Genomic DNA, 20,627 nt, shown 5'->3' with positions numbered 1-20,627 from the left:
TTCCATGTCCGCTTCTGTCCTCTAAGCACCTCCCATCCCCCCCACACCGAACGCTGGCTGGCTCGTCCCTGGCACCTGGGGCTCTGCGGCTGCTGAGGGGACACTGGCTGGAATGACCCAGGAGAGAGGGGGGCGACACAAGAAGGAGATGCACTAGACAAGGTCCGCCGGCTGGGAGGACTCTCTCTGTCACTTGATCCTTGATCCCTGACTGACTGACTGACAGGCGCAAACAAACAAGGCAGCCCTCTGATCTGCCACCACACATGCATATGCCCATATAGGAGGGCATGGCTGTGCGGACCGGGGGTCTTCATCATTAATCACAGCCACAGAGAGGTAGACCCACCACAGAGGCACACGCAGGTAAGAGGCAACCACAAGCTGGCTTCCCTTTATCTTTATTGATCCACACAGATGTGAAGTAATCAGATATGTATCACATATAGATTACTTTTTCTTCTTTGATTCTCATCTGTGTTTGTGTATTGGCTTGGTTGTTAAAGTGATGTGTTTTTGCTGCGTGGGGCTTGTGAGTGCTTGGCTGCTGCTGTGCTGCTGCTGCTGCATGGACATTGATTAGAAAGGAGATGGGTCTGTGGATGAGCGGTGTGGCAGCATGATAATGGAATATGTCTCCTGGAGGACATGGTCCGATATCCGTCAGGCGTCTGGGGAATGTCAGTGGGGATAAAGAAGGTACAAGAGGGAGGGAGCAGGAGAGAGAGAAAGAGACAGAGAGAATGAGAGAGAGACTGAAAGTCCATGGCATTTCATATGATTTATTGGAGTGCCATAACCAGTGGGCTTTGGCTGTGTTTTTCTCTGGAGAGGGGGGGGGGGCATTTGGATTTGCTCTTTTCTACTGCGCTTTGTTTTTAATTCTTATCTTCACCCATCAGCAATATTTCAATTCAAATTCAAATCTAAAGGCTGTTTTTTGAGGGTATCCCAGCCAGCATCAGTGTGGCTAAGAGTGCCTGTGATTTGACAAAATGCCATAACAGTTTGAAGAGAAAAGATGCTTACTGTAGCTGGGGAGCAGGAAGAGCCATTGGGTGTGATGACGGGTGGTATTTCACCAAGCTTAGCTAAGTGAAAGTTGGAGTAGTAGAAGCCTGGGGACGGACACGGAAAAGGCAAAAAAGTGATTTTCTGCATAATTAGACAGAACGGTTGCACGCTGACAAACACATGTTGGAGCTATGAGAGGATGGGATGAATATAAATATGTAATGTTGCTGCCTTGAGACTTTTCTGTGCAGAAAACACGGTTAAAGGTCTGTTTACAACCTCTGCATACAGGAAATATCTCCCCCTCTGCATACAGGAAATATCTCCCCCTCTGCATACAGGACATGTCTCCCCTCAACCCATCCAATAAAAAGCCTCGTTACATGACTGTGAGATGTTTATGGTGCTTTTTCCAATGCCAATGACGGAGGCAGCAACAGCCCCACAAAGTGCATTTCAGCGATTGGCCCCCAGGTTGGATGTGCTTATTCAGAGGGATGCCTGTGGCTGAGAGAGATGAGCTGTCCTGTGCCGTTGAACGGAGCATACATCACAGCAGCGTAACGCGAGGCAGGGCCGCAGAGCAGGGAGGAATGGACAGAAGGGAAAGCCATTACTTTGATGGCCGGGGCTTCATTGATCTGATCATGTGGATGTGCAAGTTAGAGAAGCCGGACAAGGCCAGACGAAAAAGGGAACCAGACTGGTGGAGCACAGAGCCAAAGCCGGCATTTGGGACAAGGGAGCGAGCACTCTTTGCGAATAGCACGATTAATATCTGGAGGCGGCACATTCAGCATATGCCAAAAAAATATCAATATTTTTCCATTATACGCCGTGTTTTAGAGTGGACGCTGGCTGATTTTTAAATGCCACGTCGCAACATCTATCTAGATGCCACTCAGCCTGACAGTAGTTAGGCTGGTGCTTGATAGAGTAGGTGTCTGTGGTGGATTGGGTGGGAAATGCACTTGTTGGTTTATTTAGGGATTTCTTGTGTCGTTCGAGACACTTTTTTTTAAATGATCTTTGAAAGGTCACATATTATGCTCATTTTCAGGTCCAAAATGATCATTTGGGCTCCTAATAAAAACTGTTTTCATGGTGCAGTGTCCAACAAAAACTTTATATTTCTCACCGTGCTTTAACTCAATCGCCTCTTTTCAGCCTCTGTCTGAAAAGGTCAAATTTAGAGCCTGACTCCTTAAGCCCTGCCTTCCTATAAACCCATTCTGCTCTGATTGGCTCTAACTGCCCAGACAGTTAGATTCAGGGGTATCTGGTCTAATCACAGGTGGAGGTAGAGCCAAGTGAGGTTGGACAGAAATCTGACTCAATTATTTATGTGATCTTGCTGTACATTGTTATTCACAAACTGCTGCTCTTGTATCTTCTCTGTCAACTTCTGCATAGTCATTAGAGAGAGCAGAACAGCCCCAAGGTGGAAAGGCAAGAACAAATGAACACAATTTGTGGGGCAGCCTTTACTGCAGATACCATGGCTCACTAATGAGGGCTCTTCAATAACAGGTCTAACACAGGCAAATACAAAGCCTGGACATGCTTCCAAAAATTGGCATCAAAGTAGTGAGGTGTGATGCATAAGGAGAGGCATATAGTTGGCACAGGCGGGCAGCTCTGCAGAGGCACATGAAAGCACATTAAAAAACAGACCTGGCACTCAATAAAACCTACAGATTACACCAATTACAGTGAGGGGCATTGAAATGAGGGGAAACAACGTGAATCATTTTTGTCCTGCAAACACTCTACGCTGGTGGTTAAGCATGAGTGGATAGCTCGGATGCAATAAGACACGGGACCATTCTCAGAGATACTAATGAATGCACACACTCACACCAACTGTTTTGCTCTGCTGGAGTTGATTCTGTAAATCCAGCCTGATCTCCGTCTTCAGCTGTGCTAGTCATTTAGAGCTCTGCATGATCCCGAACACATGACGTGCAGTCTGATGTGGATCATGCCTCTTGAGCGTTGAACTCCTCCTTTTAACATTAAAACATTTGTTGCAGTCGGATAGCACACGCTCATTTTGATTAGAGTAAGCAGGGTTGGCAATGTAGTGTATTCCTTCCTGCGGCGTTCCTGCGCACGCTAAATGATGTGCGCTCCAGGGATCCAACATGCAACAGTATTTAGTAGCATTGAATTGAACATTTGAATTGAGTATGATTTGTAATTTATTTTTAACAGAGGAATCCTGTTTGAAATGCAGGACTGATGGACTCCAATACTCCCACATGACATGTCATCCTTTTTTTTTTTCATTTTGTCAAGTCTGACAACCAAAGGTGAATATCCTTAAAACTATTCCATTTAGTTCCCATGGAAACCTTTAACATTTCTAAGGTATCAAAAGTAAAAGAGCGATAGATAGATAGATAGATAGATAGATAGATAGATAGATAGATAGATAGATAGATAGATAGATAGATAGATAGATAGATAGATAGATAGATAGATAGATAGATAGATAGATAGATAGATAGATAGATAGATAGATAGATAGATAGATAGATAGATAGATAGATAGATAGATAGATAGATAGATAGATAGATAGATAGATAGATAGATAGATAAAATCTAGCAGGACACCATGAGCCAATAAAGAGCCAATCAGAAAACTGTACAACACATCTCTCTGTCTCTAACACGTTCTTGTTCACTCACTCTTGTGGTCACCCCTGGCAACCCGCTGATACCACTGCTGTATCCGAGGGCCAATCTGGACCAAGGCCTCAGAATGCATATGAGAAGAGGAAGAACAAAATTAAAATAACTGGCAGTGTTACTGGAGCGATAAATATCTGAGTAACAACTTGCATATTAATTGGTCTTTTGTGCCGGCGCATTTCTCAGAATCACGCTGGTGCTTCGCAGAAGAGCAGCGCAGTGTGAAGTCATTTACAAAATCTGGCCACCATCCCAAACTATAAACTGAGAAGGGAGAAGACAAAAACACGACAATTTGTATAATGGGGTTTCTAAGATACAGTATGTGTGTGTGTGTGTGTGTGTGTGTGTGTGTGTGTGTGTGTGTGTGTGTGTGTGCCATGACCATCTTTCTGCCTCCATGACAGGGAGAGGTTGTATATCTGCAATCTTCTCCTGACTTGAGTGTACATGTCAGTGGGATCCAAATGTCATTCAAATCAACTATAATGGACAGATTGCCATTCACATCTGAGAAAGGCACTCCCAGGGATTAATTACAATACCCTGATTGGTTTTCATTTAGCACCACTGCGTCAACATTTAAAGTTGTCCAATGCCTTGATTGAAATTAATGCAAACTATATTCCAACCGCCTAAGATGTACCTTGACATTAAACCTGCTAAATATTAGTATGTTAACATTGAATACGTTTACATGCACAGCATATTCTGATTAAGGTCCATACTCCTTTTTAAGACAATATTCCAAATAAGGTGTTTACATGCGCAGAAGCTATGGGGATATTTCCGTAAACATGTCAATCGGCATATAATGGATAAACCAGCAACGTGGTAGAAGCGTCATGATGCCTGACGTCAGTTCATTTTTTTCTGGTAATAATACAATTTTAAGGAGCCTTGTTGCATGTTTACACACTCTAGTTTGGCAGCCATAAACCAGGGCATGGGTCGCAAACTGTGTTAAGTGCCGAAAAATGCAGCAAAAACACCAATCAGAATATTTATTCAGATTAAGGTGTATACATGCCACACTATTGTGATTAAGATGGGAATACTCCAGGTGTCTTAAGGGTTAAGGCTCATTCTGAATATGAGCTCGTTCTGATTAAGATGAGCAATAACTGCTGCTTACATGGCAATGTCTTATTCTGAATATGGCCTTAACCGGGTTAATATAGGAGTGGTGCTGTGCATGTAAACGCATAGTCAATGTTAGTGTGAGCATGTTAGCATTATGACCTTAGCAGTTAGCCTCCAAGTATGTTGTACAGCCTGAAGTACTGTAGCTTCTACCTTCCTATTGACTCTCAGCCCACGTTCACACTAAAATGAATGACCTTTGTCACAACATCAGCAAGTTAAACGGTAGAAATAAGACATGCGTTACAAAGGAATCTACAACCTTACAGGCATGTTGTGGTCCGGCAAATGTTAAGCCAGGTTCAACTGTTCTTGCCACAGCCCTGATAGCCTAATGCCTTGGCACCCACACAGCATTTCCAGCCAAGTGGCCTGTGTTTTTTTGCTCACAAAAGCCTATCATTGATTGCATTTGCAACACAGTTTAAATCTTGTTTCTAAATATGATTTTCATTGGTGGTTATAAACCACTCGTCATTGTCACAACTCTCTGGTCAATTGGTCATCATTTTCCATACGTAGACTTTTGCATCATCAGTATAACTTTATCTACTACACATCCATCCTAGGACTGCTGCCAACATATTTATCCAGTTATATGTGATGCAAGCACTGCAGTCATAACCTACGCTCCAGGCCCTTCATAACCTTTGATGTTCAAAAGTTTGTACAGAGCTGGGGAAAAACGGTTTTCTTTTGTTCTGCCCCTTCAACCTGGAACACACTGCGGCAGGATCTTAAGCTGTCCAGTGTGATCACGAAATTTGAAACAAATTAAAGGCTGCGGGAAATATCATTTTTTCTTGTGTTTTTTTTTTCTTTTATTCTTGTTTATTATGTTAAATCTTCTCATCATATGTACTACTGGTGAATCTGTTTATCCGTCTGTAACTCATTGTTGTATTGTCCCAAACAGGTCTCTCTTGAGAATGATACCCCGCGTCTCACTGAGATTACCTGTATTATAAAGGTTAAACAAATACATACAAATCAGTCACTTTTATACAGAACATAATGCAGCAGTTCACATTAAGGGTTAACACACGGATATGGGAAATGGTTGAATTCATTTACATAAACACCCGAGGCAGAAAACCTTTCTCCAACTTTAAAAGCTCTCGGGGCCGGAAGGTCCATTGCCGAGCAACAGCCAAAGTCTAAAGCGCTCGGGGGTCAAGCATCATTTCATCATTCGGGAGATGTTTTTATAGTTGTTGGGGGAAATATTTTCATTCTGTTTCTCTGTCACACACACAATTATAATGTTGCACATGCATATGTATGCTTTACACACACATAATGCAGGAAAAGTAAAAGCAAAATCCTTACTGCTATAGGATCATGTTGATTACTTATGTTTTGTCTTTGTTTCACAGAGTGCAAACACAGCCAAGGGCGAAAAATTACATGGTTCCATTTCTGAGTCACAATGGCGCTCCTAGGTCTGCCTCTTAATATCATTAACATTTTGTGGTCGGCCATCATAAAAACTCCCATCTGGTGTGCCTGAACGTGTGTGTCGTTCTACGTATAGAAAACAGATGACTGCAGTGTTTTTTTTCTGCAGGTTCAGCGAACACACCGGACCAGCTATGTTTCTTCTGAGGATATTTCTGTTATTAGGTTTAGCTTTTCAGCACTCTTACTTTCTCAGGAATGGAAACAGAAGGACTGACTAACTGTGGTATGGTTTTGTGTGGCGTAACAAAAACTCCCATTGTGCAGGTGAGGACAGTTTTAGAAAATGCTGTACAGCGAGGGAAAATTGGTGGGCAGAGATGTTGCTACTGCAGGGGAAGTGAGTGGGTCCGGGGGTGGGGGGGTAGATTAAACTGAAGAGCCATCAGTAGTCACTCACTCGTAGTCCACACTCCATGTCAACACGTGTGTGGAAGTCCAGAATGTACTAAATATTTCAGTGCCGAAGGTCTTTCACAGAAGGACTGCGAAACGTATTTGAAAACAGAATTCTTTTTCAGATTGTATTTTACTTAATATTTCAAAAGAATTTAATGGATTTTTCTCTCTCTCTGTCTTTCACTCTCCATCACCCTGACCCTCTCATCCTTCTCTGGTTCTGTAGTGTTGTCGCTCCCTCTTCCTTTTAAAATCTAGTTTACATGACGGCCACATAGAAGGTTGAGATAGCTCATGGAGATTGGCACAACAGTATTAATCTTAGCAGTTTAAGGCGAGACACTGCAGGTGAATAGGGTCAAATAAATATTTTATAATGACTTATAGTTATCATCCCGCACTTTGCTAATTGATTACTAACATTTAAAACAATTATTGTTGTATTAGATTTTTGAAAAGTGCTTTAAAAGTTGCGATTTTTTTGTTCAGAGTCGTCCAACAAATTAATGGCCGTTAAAGATGGTTTTATAGGACACATATCCAGAGGCAAACAGACAAGGTTTAGTCAAATAAACACCTAAAAGTACATTTTGAAACTTTTATTTATACTAGTGCAATCGACAAAAATCTCAAAACTGAACAGTGCTTGAAAAAAGTGTAGTGACTAACCATGGTCCATTGAAAACGTCTAAATAATGAATCTCAGTTCATGTAGAGTTAACATTAAGGAGAAACAAGGTTTTTACAAACAAGAAAGTGTACAACCATCTAACCCAAGCCTTTAGATCCATCACAAAAAACTGTACTTGTTTCCCATTTCTGTATTTGCTACCAACGTTTCCCTATTATCCAATGTCCATTAGGTATCCAGTTTGAATAGAGAAGCAATTTGTCTGCCTTCAGGTCATATGCAGAGTCAGACAATGAAAAGGTCTCTGATTAAGATATAAAAAAAAGCAATATATTCCCAGGGTCTGATGCAAGCCAGGGAAACAGACAGAGACGGAAAAGAGTTGCATGTATGAATGAAGAGTTGCAGATGATTGATGATCCTTACATTTCCCCTTGCCGAGTAGAAAACAATCTGCCAGCCCCAGACGTGATAGAAAGTACATTTTGCCGGTGCATTTTGAGTATTTTGAGATTCAGTTTCTTACACAATACTATGAATGAATGAATAGCTTGTTCACTGCCCACGCAATACACATTCAACAACTTAAGTCATGGCTGGAGATTGAAGAAGCTCTCCTCTGATAATATTTTAATTGTCTCGCAGGTGGCAGCTCTGAGAACACTATCACTAACGATGATCATTAGTGAATGTGGGCCGTTTGCTAACAAGTTGTCTCAACGGTATAACGCTTCACTATTAGACCAGATATATACAGTAGCCCAGCTCAGTGAAGTGGAGCCGCCAACTCAACCAAGACTGCGGCTCCTTCACATTTCTCTATGCTGGAGCAACAAGAAGTTACCTTTAATACATTTCGTCTGGAATAAATCACACAACGTTCTGTCTAGTTTGGTCACTCAAGACTTGAGAGTTGTGATCAGAGGAGTTTCAAAGCAGATAGTGATAAAGATTCAACAATAACCCATTGCTCATAGAGACATTGAACCATTTATGTAAAGCAAAATAATGTGTACAACAAACTGTGCAGCTCAGTCTCATTTTATTTATTCTAAAATATCAAACATGTTTTTCATTCTGCAATTGATTAATTCTTTCATTTTACTGCAGGAGAATTGAGCAAGCCCTCAACTATGCACCACGGCAAACTTAATATCACAAAATGGATGGTGCAAATTACTGTATGTAGACTTGTGAACAGTGGACCTACACTGTTTGCAGTTACCTCTACCATGCAGAGATAATTAGAGTCCCATAATGTATGCTACAAAGTGATGCACTTTTTCCAATATTCAAATGGGCGGACCACGGGGGGAAATTAACAAAATAAATGAATGGAACAAAACCAGTTTTTCTTAAAAGCGTAAAGGAAGTGAGAACTGGATTTTGCATTATTTTTCTAATCTGCACTTGATCAATGGGAGTGTAAAGCGCCCTGTGTAACTGCTCCAAGTATGAGCATTATTCAACGTAGATGCAGGCAGACCTACACAGACTGCTGTATGATGAATAGTTTTTTTTACAGTAATTGTTTTACACTTGTTTGTAATGAAACCCACTCAGTAGCCTATGTTTGCCCCCCCCCCAAAAAAAAATACACTGGTGTGCTCTTATTATGTTCGGAAATGAACTAATAAATGGTATTATGGGGCGCATTGATGTATATATAACGTACAGTAAGCCTGGATTTAACATCAGGTGTGCGAGGAGAAAAACAACAACATTTTCATCTGTGTTGGCTATGGCGAAAGAGATAACACGCTGAAATATGTCCCTTTTCATCCGTAAAAAAATGCATGAAACCATTCATGTATTCATCATGTATGTGGCCCTAATTTGACCTGGTTGGCTTCGAATTATCAAAAGTTGTAAATATTATGAATTAATTATCATAAATCATAAATGGTTGGAATAAGATGGAACAGGTCACCACTTTATTTGAAGAGCAACAAACATAAGGAAGGCATGATAAATATATGATTGTTAGTCATCATTTTAACATCTTCTGTATTCAACAAATACTAATGTATATTGGTGTGACGGGTCAGTCTTTTGGCCTGTCACTTTAACTGCACACCTCACATGAAGAAGAAATGATCATCAGTTATAACTCAACGATCATGATGATATGATGAAATATCTTGGGTGGTGCATTAATTAATGTATTGTTCCTGTGTTAAATCATGCATGAGTACCATTTTCCTTGTGATTTACTGAGTGTTCAGTTACATGAATTAATTCATGCATTTGCACGCATTAAGTCAGGCATGAATTCATGATGATCCATGTACCCTGAATATAAAGTCTTACCTAATCACCCAAATTAGATTCATTTTAACACCTGACTCACTGTCTTCCCTCAACCTTTTAGCTGAAACCTACAGTATACTCAAAATACTGTATGTTCACATTTAAAATAGCCACATAAACATGACAAGCTAGTATCATCTAATTGTGTGCTATCAGCATTTACTAATGCATTACTAACTAAAAAAGTCGAAAGTAAGTAAAGTAGAACAAACAAAATGTAAAATCAAACAATGATCACTGTAAACGGAGCACCGCTTTATACTGTCTACTTCTTTTCTGATGGGAAATTGTTTTAAAAGCAAGCAGCCAATGAGAAAGGGGCATTTGAGGAAAGATAGAAGTTAGAAGTATAGGGCTGAGAATGCATCTCAATCTCACGCTTTTTGTATTTTTTTGTGGAGATTTGAGAGAGATCTGATGTACTTTGATGTATTGTGCACCCTCCCCGAAGCACTAGTGCCAACCAAAGATACAATCTCCCTCATAATCGAGAGCTCCACTTCAAAGGTGTAAAATGAGTGAAATACTTTGACATATTTAGAAGTGTGTGTGTGTGTGTGTGTGTGTGTGTGTGTGTGTGTGTGTGTGTGCGCGCGTGTGTGGGTTGGTGGGTTGTGTGTGTGTGTGTGTGCGCGCGTGCGTTTGCTTAAAAACTTGTTGTCCAACATAATTACTTACTTTCTTGAACTATTTAACCCTTCTTATAAAAAATGTCCTTGAAAAAATACACAGATTGGGTCAGGTCTATAGCTTGTTACATTGGCGATTTTTATAAAAGTTTTAAATTGATTTAAACAGTCAAATGTCTGGTTGCAAAACTAGTATAGCACCACAATGGAATCGACATGTAAGAGTAAAAAATGCACACGATGTACAGATGATCTTATAACTGCCCAAGATGATATAAATAATTTAAATTTTTAAATAGTGCAATATTATAAAATGATCCCTCCAAACATATACGGCCCATGTGTGCATTATTGTTCAGTTATGTAAATGTACAGACACACACACACAGACACACACATGTTTATGCAAAGAGGCATGTACGTTTATACTTGTAGGCCTAATTGAGTGTAATTAGGAACAATCAGAGACACATAATCATATATTTACGAGAGGAGAAGCAGATGTGTCTGCATGAGATGTTGCATGAATAACAATCATGTTTCACAGACATGTACAACTACGTGTTACTGCTATTTACCAGTAGAGCTGGAGAGCTGGAGACAAAGCCAAACCCTCAATGCTGTTGTTGTATATATATGGGATTACAGGTTAATCACAATACACACAATATTCTGCCAGTAGTGTGAGTTATTTCATAGCCTTCAGGATTAATTCATTTTTATGTATCTAAGTATGCATTGTGTTTTGTGTAGCGTCAGTATTTTCTATATAACAATTTCTGTTATTCAAAATAAAAATTGAAATCAATCAATGCAAATGTCAAAAAATAACTAAATGTTGTTAGCTTCCAAATATGATCTGACCACAATGGCACTTAATTCCATGACAGTGTTGTAAGTACTGCAGACTGGTCTTGGTCTTACAGCTATAATGGCGCCCCCATGAAGGCATGTAGGGCTGCAGCAATGGCAAGGCAGATGGAGACATGGAAAATCATGCAGATTAAACAGACTGACAAATAATGAGAATGTGTTCATTTGGCTGTATAGAGGGGTATGGCATGCCGGGTGTATATGTAGCATCATGACTCGACTAGCGTGCCTGAACTAGCTTGCAGGCTTTGCTCCATTATATGGTATTAAATGAAATCATCTTAACTTGTCCATTTTGGATTGTTTTTATGGGAATGTGGATCTTTGATAACAATTTGAAGGGGGCTTATCTGATTTGCATAATTGCACATTTTATTGTAACTGTGAAGCTCGCGTTCATTAGCCTGGTCCAACCAGACCATCGTACTTCATTTCATTTGTACATAAGGTCTGGAAGTGCTGTAATTGGCAAACGTTCACTCACTTGGAGGCGGGTGTCTGTTGAAGTTTAAAACTATTGGATCTGCCCAGTGCCACTCTGGATTAGCCAACCAATCGTCGCATAACGTTTGGTCGTCACGTGTGTCATGAGCCAGCTTCTGACGGTGCGTTCCAGTTGTACAGGGAGCTCGGAAATTTCCGACTTCACTACATATTGTGGTCTATGGATCTACCGGTACCTGGCAACGGTAACTTGCGAGAGCCTAACGTTTAGTTATTTGGACGAGAAAGGTTGTCGGCGTCCATACTTTTGCGAGCAGATGCACTGGAACACAGACAGGACGGAACTCGGAACTACCAAATCGGAAATCTCCGAGTTCCGAGTATAAAGGAACGCAGCATTCAACTGAAACTGGAGTGCGACTTCGACGTCATCGTTCTCAGCCACTCGCTCTGTTCGCTGATTGGACGTCTGTAGATTTTCCTGAGAAAACTGAGAAATTCACCGCACCCCCAGACTGACTATTGAAGGGAAAATGAAATTTGAGCGGAAGGCTACGCGTTCATGTACATTCATGTACAATATTCACAGTAGATTAAAGTGCATAGCAGATGAAAAACGTGGTCTGCTCTGCCAATTAGTCAAAAGAGTGTCATTTCACTGCATATGATGAAACTTTGTTGCATAATGCCCTGATATATCCTGCAATAAACACTACACATATCCATACAGTATACACACACGACTAAGACGAAGTGCTCAGAATAGCAGCTGATGCTACTGTGCCGGATGAATCACCAATTGCTTGTGTTTTGAAAACTACAGAGATTGGGTTAACAGTCACCCACAGACTGTTTCTGTGGTTGTATGGCTTTCAACCCACAGGTCTGCACATTGCATGCTATGTGTGTGTATGTGTGTGTGTGTGTTTGTATGTGTGTGTGTGTGTGTGTGTGTGTGTGTGTGTGAGTAAAAGAGAGAGAGAGAGAGAGAGAGGGTGTGCTCACTCATGCACCCGTACGCACCGCTAGAGCAGCCCACTAGCAGTTAATAATGTAAGCCTGATTCTTAACCCCCCACCCCTCACCACCCCCCTCATACATGTTCACATACATGCGCACACACACGTACATATACACGTACACACACACACACACACACACACACACACACACACGTACTGACACAGACATCCACTCAAAGCTGCAGCACAGACACCCTGATTGTGTGTGGAGACTTTCAAACCTACTTTGAATTTTTAATGGATTCAGACTCTTTGAGGAAAATAGAGAAGTGGATTTGCTGAATGATTAAAACCCTCTACCCCTTCCACCTCTACATTTCCATTTGCCCGAGGGAAGGATGCAGTCCAATGCCAACATTTAATGTAATTAGACACGCCAAATGCTGTATTATGCAGAACGCGTCCTCACGTAAATAGCTCTCGTCACGCATGAATAACTTATTTAGTTTGCAATATTTCAAACCTGGCACAGTACTGTACGTGTAATGGGATACGTCACTGATCGTGTGCCATCCACTTAGGTACAAAAAAAATATTTGATAGATTTCTATACGCAAATTAAGTTCTACTTACTTATTTATTTGAATGTAGGAATTATTAAATTATAAACAAACACATTTATGTGTGCAATGCAATTCAATTTGGACGGACACAGATAAGATTAATATGGGGATGTTTACTGTCAAGAGGCACAAGGATTTACTGCGCATGTGGAAACAATATCTATTAACTATAGAAATCAAATGTTTTCGTCAGCTTGACGTCTTATATCAATTCATCAATGGAACTTTAAGATCGTAAAAAGGGTTTTTGAAAAACATGGGATAGCCTATATACAGTTTCCAAAACATTTAAGTATATCCTGTTGAGGTTTCTCTCACACAATACAAGTTACATTTACATTAAGCATTTCTAGGCATAACACATTGTGTGTCTTTTGTGTATTTCTCCATGGCGCTTCTAGTGGTTGAATACTTTTAATTCAGTACCTGATTTAAATAATTGACATGATGCACGGTATTCTCCCATATGCAATATATAATGTACATTGTTTTGTTAAATTGCATAGTTGACATTTAATGCAGAGATGTCAAAGCGGGCACCCTGTCTCATAGTGACAGTGGTTTGAGCAGTTAGGGGTTTGGTGCCTTGCTCAAGGGTCACGCTGGCCCTGTCCAGGTAGTGAACTGGCACCTCTCCAGCTACCAGTCCACACCCTTAGAATTATCCCAAGAATAGTCCACACCAAACACTATGTCCCAGACAGACTGAGCTACTGCCGTTCAACAAAACTATCCCCAATTAGTAGTTTTTCCTCATATTTCAGCTATGGTTAAATCATTTAAATCCTCTCCAATCTGTTCAGTAATATGACCTCCAACACACACACTGAGACACAGAGGGAGTCTTGCAGGAAAATGAAGGGTCATCAACTTCTGATATCTTCTCCCTCCTGACATTAGCCTGTGGTTACCGCCTGGCTGGATGTCTTTTAAGTTGATGTATAAAAACAGAATCGCCATTAATCTAGTCCAGAATGTTTTACGGCCGTTAACTGATAGCTGTTTGGCCCAGCTGAGGGCCACTGTTAAGATGAAGCTATTGCCTGGTTAATTAATGGTCTTCAGGTAATGTGGGCGACCCCGGTCTGCAGCAGCAGTGGAGTAGATTCTCTGTAGGTGGATGGGCCTGTAATGAAGGGCACTTAGACCACGTGCCAGGAGACAAGAGTTTCTCTGATTGAAAGAGAGCAGATGTGTGACTGAACTGCCTCGCTGCTGTAAACACACCGGTCTGCATCTGTATTCAGTCAGTGTTCTATCAGGAAGAAAAAAGAAATAGGACAAATGCCTCGTTTCCACTGAGCAGCACAGTTTGGTTTGGTACAGCATGGTTTGCCAGGGCAAGGTAACCCAATCAATGGCCTGCAGTGTGTAACTCCACCCTTTTGGGACCCTATGGGACGGAATGGTACCCCATTGAAAAGGGTGACAAAAATAGGTGCAGCTTGGTTCGCTTATTTTGGCACCCTTCTCAACTTGTCTCGACAGTGGAAACGCAAATAAATGCGAGCCTGGACACACCGTATCGAAAGCGCACCGCTTACTGGAAACAAGGAAAGACATGTTTGCTTAACTCACTGTTGATGAAGTATATTAGTACGAGAAGAGCAACAGTGATAAATTGCACCTTGCCGAGCATATTTCCATTCAGTGACTGTCTCCGAGGTGAAAAGTCTGGATTCAGACAAATCCATAGCTAAAGGCGTGTCATTCCTCTTGGGAACAGAGCAAACACTGACTCTGTAAATTACATTGCAGAGTGAACATCTTCCTGACAAATATGCTGACAGAACACATCGGAACAAATATAGACCGTGAATAAGGCAAGAACTAATGGGGGGAGGAATAGTCAAAATAAGACAATATTCATGAAAGAAAGCCTGTTGGGAATTGGATATGTGCACATCAGGCTTCGATTTGATTGAGTAAACTGTAATCAGCTTTCAGAGTTTGCTGCAGCAATCCACACACAGAGACACAGACACACACACACACAGACACACACACACACACACACACACACACACACACACACACACACACACACACACACACACACACACACACACACACACACACACACACACACACACACACACACACACACACGCACACACACACGCACGCACGCACGCTCCATATCATTTTGGTTAAGTTAATTTCACGAAGCCGTCGTGTACAATCACAGCAGCTGATCTGCAGGTTTTTGTCTTTTTTTTCCAGAAAACAATAAGATTCATAATGACTTTCTATATGGATATATTTTTTCAAAGGATTACAAATGGAATGTATCCACGAATAAGCCCTCCATCCAGGCTAACATGCATCTGAAGGTGAAACATGTCTTTGGCCTATACGGTATGTGTAGCTGTAAGCTCCTCCATATTGAACATGCTGCACTGCAGTGTGATAAATATAGGAAGGCTTTCTGACATGTAAGGTGTTGTGTCAGCTTATCTTTGTCATCTTTGTCACAGTTTGTGGTTCAGTCGACATCTGATCATATACTGTAGCTTCAGTATGTTGATAACCTCCGCCTGTGGCCTTGAAAACAGAATATGTTATCCTTCCCCCCAGCTTGTCACTGTTTGCAAGCCTTGCCTTACAAATCTGAAAACATAGAATTTTCTAATCTAATGTTTATCCTGATGTGATATTTAGGCCACAGAAAAGCTGCAACAATCTTGACTTAATTAACTCCAAAACTATATTGTTAACTTACTGTAAACTAAATTGAATACAGGACCTTTGTGTTCAAACGTCCATTTAGACTGTTAAGGTCTGGAGCTTTAGATCCTATCACATGATCTTGATCAGCAGATGAAGTTTGTCATACTGTAGCTGTAATGTTGTCTAAAGTTAAATTTTTTCTTGCTGATCACTTTAAAGCCACTACAAGTAACTTTGTCCGTTGGCGGCCCCTATGGACAAAAGCGGTAGTATTTTTACGACGCCAGCTGTCGTAAAGCTGTTTTATAGCGCGTGCCGGTCGTGCCAGTCTCAATTGATTAGGACGCAATATAGTGCATGTCCGTGTGTTGAAAGCCGTGAGGGCACGGACTCTTTATCGGCTCCGTGAGAGTGGTTAGTGACACTGCATCAACTAATGCCGGTCAGTGCCACACACACCTGATTGCAATGAGTTGATGCAGTGTCTCCTCCTCCCGCCCGTCTATCACTCTCCCTTTTAGCTTTTCTTCATTGCATTTTCTTTTTTTTCTTTGATGGTTCAGCCCCGTTATCAGTCATTATGACGACAAAAAACTCAAACAAGGCTCCCGCTCCCCTTCCCTCACTTGGTGGGATAGGCTTCTCAAATCGCGTTGCAGCGCTACACTGAAATCTGCGACCAATACCGATATGTGACCATAGAGCCTGCATGCGCGAACCGAAAATCGGACTGGGTGTGCGACCAGACCAAACGCAGTAATAAAAACTACAGTATATAAAAACGTCTTTCTTTGCACTGATGGTCTCGTTTGCTGTTAAAGGTAATTTATGATTATCAGAGAAAACATGGGGCTGTTTAAAATATATTTACTTGATACTCGTAGCTGCTTTAAGGACTTCCTGTCAATTTTGGCCAGAACGCAAACGCTTCGATTTTGAAGTAAAATAGCAGTGATCTCAACCAATGTACAATATTTTATATAAGCTTGTGTTAAATGTGTTTACATCTTATTCCATGTGTCTCTCTTTACAAGATGTAGGAATATGTAGTCGCATTTCCAATTTCTTCTTTGTTTTTCTAGAAACAAGGGTAGGCACTACTTCGCGGCTGGCACAAGTCACCCCACTGTCCCCTAAATATCATATTTAATTCAGTGCACGGCATGTTGTCTACGTGTTTTGGCTGCATGGCAAATGTCCCCATTTTGGGACAATAAAGTGAAAGTTGAAGTTGAAGATGATACACCGGTTGGCCAATGTTGTTTGGGGGAGATTGCCAATTTGAAAGATGATTTCCAATTTAGAGAAAAACTCTCTCTCAACACTTGGTGTGATAGCTGTGGTAATGTCTCTGATTGCCCACCTGGTGTTGTGATGGCTGTTTAAAATGCTGGAATACAAAACAGACACATTACTTGTCTCCATTCTGAAACAAGCTGATGATGTAGCGTGAAAGAATAATACATTCATTTCTAGTGCAAAATGTGGCAATGGCTATATCATGTTAATTGCACAGTGTTGGCAGTGTATTGTATGCAATCTACCAAATGGCATCATTCACTCCATGTCTTCACATTAGAATATTCCGAAGCACAAACATGCCTCTCTCTCTCTCTCTCTTTCTACAGAAAGATTCTCATGGCAGTTGGTTACTTCATAGATGGCTCTGGCAGAGTTGAGGCCCTAACAGGACAAGTGGCAGGTCACTCTTTTTTCGCCAAATATCTTTCTGGGCAAAGGTGCTGCTCCCAGCTAGAGGCTGTAATCTCCATGACACCTGGCTGGTGTATCCAAGGCCAATAACTGCTTGTCTCGTAGGCTCATCAGGTCTGACAGACAGGAAATCAGCCCAGGGCCCCTGGAGCTAGGGCTGCACGTCACCAACACCACAATATATTCCTAATAACCACCCTGATGGCTCACCTCCCCCTTCGCAGATGTGCTTTCTTTGATTGCATAAGTACGTGGATGAAGACAGTTGGGTATATTCTCAAAAATAACACATTTCTTTTTTGCAGAGCAGTTCGCATAAACACACGCTCTCCTTCCATCCAGCGGGAACGCTTTTAGCTTCCCTGAAAAGGCTGCATGATTACTTTGCTCCACTGATAGTCTTTTTGTCAGAGCATTAGGGGGAAACTGAGACATATTCCTTGTGTTTGTGCTGATGCATATGCTAGCCATTTGTGACTATATGCTTATACAGTGTGTGTTTGTGTGTGTATGTGTGTTTGTGTGTGTGTGTGTGTGTGCTTGCACGTGTGTGTGTGTGTGTGTGTGTGTGTGTGTGTGTGTGTGTGTGTGTGTGCTTGCACGTGTGTGTGCGTGTGTTAAGTGGATTGCTTTCTTAGAAGGATGCGGGGGCCCTGGTTTGACAAAAGCTCTTGGCTTCAGATAGACAGATGTTACTCTTCAGATAGCGATCAGAGCACAGAACATGGCTGTGAGAAGAACAAAGCTGTCTTCTGTGATTATTCCCCCTCCGCAGCCCGAACCTCGGGAATACTTAGCGAACGGTACAGTGAGACCCAACTGATTGGAGTCACACCGAGTTAAATGATTAATGCATTTATGGCAGTTTCTATTTTTACACCCACCAAAGTGGCTGTTTGAAGTCATTCCGGAGGGAAAAAAGAGCATTTTTGAGCAGATAAACCGACTTCTTTGCCTTGTTTTTGTGCCGTGGCTTTCAGAGCACCACTGAGATGACAGGGTGGGGGATATGGCAGCTGGCATATAGAGTGCAGAGGCTGTTGAAAAGCATGAGACTTCAGAGCCTTGTTTAATCTCCATCTCCTTACCTAAATCATCCTCTAGCAGCTGGGAGAAGAGGACCTGAGCAGGTGATTACCAGAAGCACGGGCACGGATCACACTAATGCCTCGTTTCCACTGAGCGGTGCGGTTCAATTCGGAGTGGCTCGACACGCAGTTCATTTGCATTTCCACTGTCAAAAGTTGGACAAAATAGGCACGCAGAACCATGCCTATTTTTGTCACCCTTTAGTTGGGGTACCAAGCAGTGCCAAAGGGTCCCAAAAGGATGGAGCTACACACTGCAGTCGGTTGATTGGTCAACAGAATTATCATTTCTGTGTGAGAGATATACAGCCCTGTGTGGTCACCTCTGAAAAAGGTCTGTTTACTGTATGGGTTTTTTCCTCTTCATTGAATTTATCAGCAGGCTACACTGTGACTTGTGCTACGATGTCACGTTATCGCGGCCAGTGCCGTACGTCGGCTCTGACCCATAGATTGTATGTACTTTCACCGTGGCTCTCTCGGCATAAACCCCGCCAACCAAGTAGAGGAGCTGTTGGCAGTGGAAACACAAGCCATATCTAGGGTTACCGTGCCCTACAGAACCATGTCGTGTTGAACCGAACCAAACTACCTAGTGGAAACGAGGCATAAAGCTCCAAGGCCAAGTGTTCTTAAAACATAACTGAAGCGATAACGCTTTCAAAGGGCTGATTCACATTCACATACAAATGAAAGCATTGAACACAGTGTTCGGCATGTATCGCTCACCGACTGACTCATTCAGACTGTCAGTGAGTGAGAGCTCTTCTTCTGATAACTTGAGGGGGGGAAAAGGTGAGGGCTGCAACGTCTCTTCAGGCTCTGGCGGCTGACAGGCCAGCTGCCACGCACACGGTGATGCATGGAGGAGGTAGCCTTAATGTGGCTGAGTGCTAAAGGCTTTGGCTCTTGAGACGGGGCCGCAAGGCTAAGCTGGGATGGAAATGCAGCGAGAAGAGAAAATCTTCTTTGTGGGGAGAAAACCTCTTTATCCCAGAATGCATTCTACAGTATTCTATGAAAACTAAGCCCTTCACCCAAAGAAAATGCACCTCATAATGTGAAACTATACGGACAGTGCTCGATGGCATACAGACACATTGATGATGAACATTCATTAATAATCAATACATTTAAATATTAATATAATATTTAAATGTATTGATCTGTAACGTCAAGATGCAAGTGGCCTTTATGAGATAGTGTTACTTTGGAGTAACTGGAGTTGGACGTGCAGCCTCACCCAGGTCTGCTACAGTGCAATACATCTTCATGGTGAGCTGAAGACAGGTGTGGACCTCTGGGAGTGTTTAATGTTCAGAAGAGGTCCCCCATGCTGCATTCAGCTCAAGTGAAAACTGTAGGATTCTTTTTCTAGTATACACTTTCAAGGGATAGATATTTTTCTTTACTTGAGTAAACTATATTTACTGAAGTATTTTAAGTGCAATAATAACATATACTTGTACTTTACTTTGATGGGTTTACTTTACTTTACTGCTATCTAAATTTATTTGCCACATTTTTCTCCAAACCCTTGACACTGGGGTCACTAATTTAAGTTTAAGATTTTACATAAAAAACATATGAATATACAATACATAACATAATCCTGTGGTTCCCAACTTTTTTTTGTCTTATGACCTTTTATAAAGGAATCGTGTGTAGTCATCATTTTGAACCAGTTTAAAATCATGTTAACATATTTTTGAATGCCTGATTTTAGCCATCCAGCTGTGTATTATTCCACAGTAGTATACCAAGACATAAACCTTCAGAACTGTATATAAAAAAATACCTCATATGTGATAAAGTTGACAGCTGCACATACTGTTTTCCCACACACTGACCTGTATAGACTTCTTGATGACTATATTCCAGCCAGAGGTCACATATTTTAATGTCAAGTATTTCAGCCCAGGAAACACACAGATTTGACAGCCGGATATTTGCAGTCATGGCTAGGGCCGCGCAG

Source organism: Ammodytes marinus (assembly GCF_949987685.1).
Source record: "Ammodytes marinus genome assembly, chromosome: 10".
In the NCBI taxonomy this organism is placed as follows: Eukaryota; Metazoa; Chordata; class Actinopteri; order Uranoscopiformes; family Ammodytidae; genus Ammodytes; species Ammodytes marinus.
Note: the sequence above shows the minus strand (reverse complement) of the source record.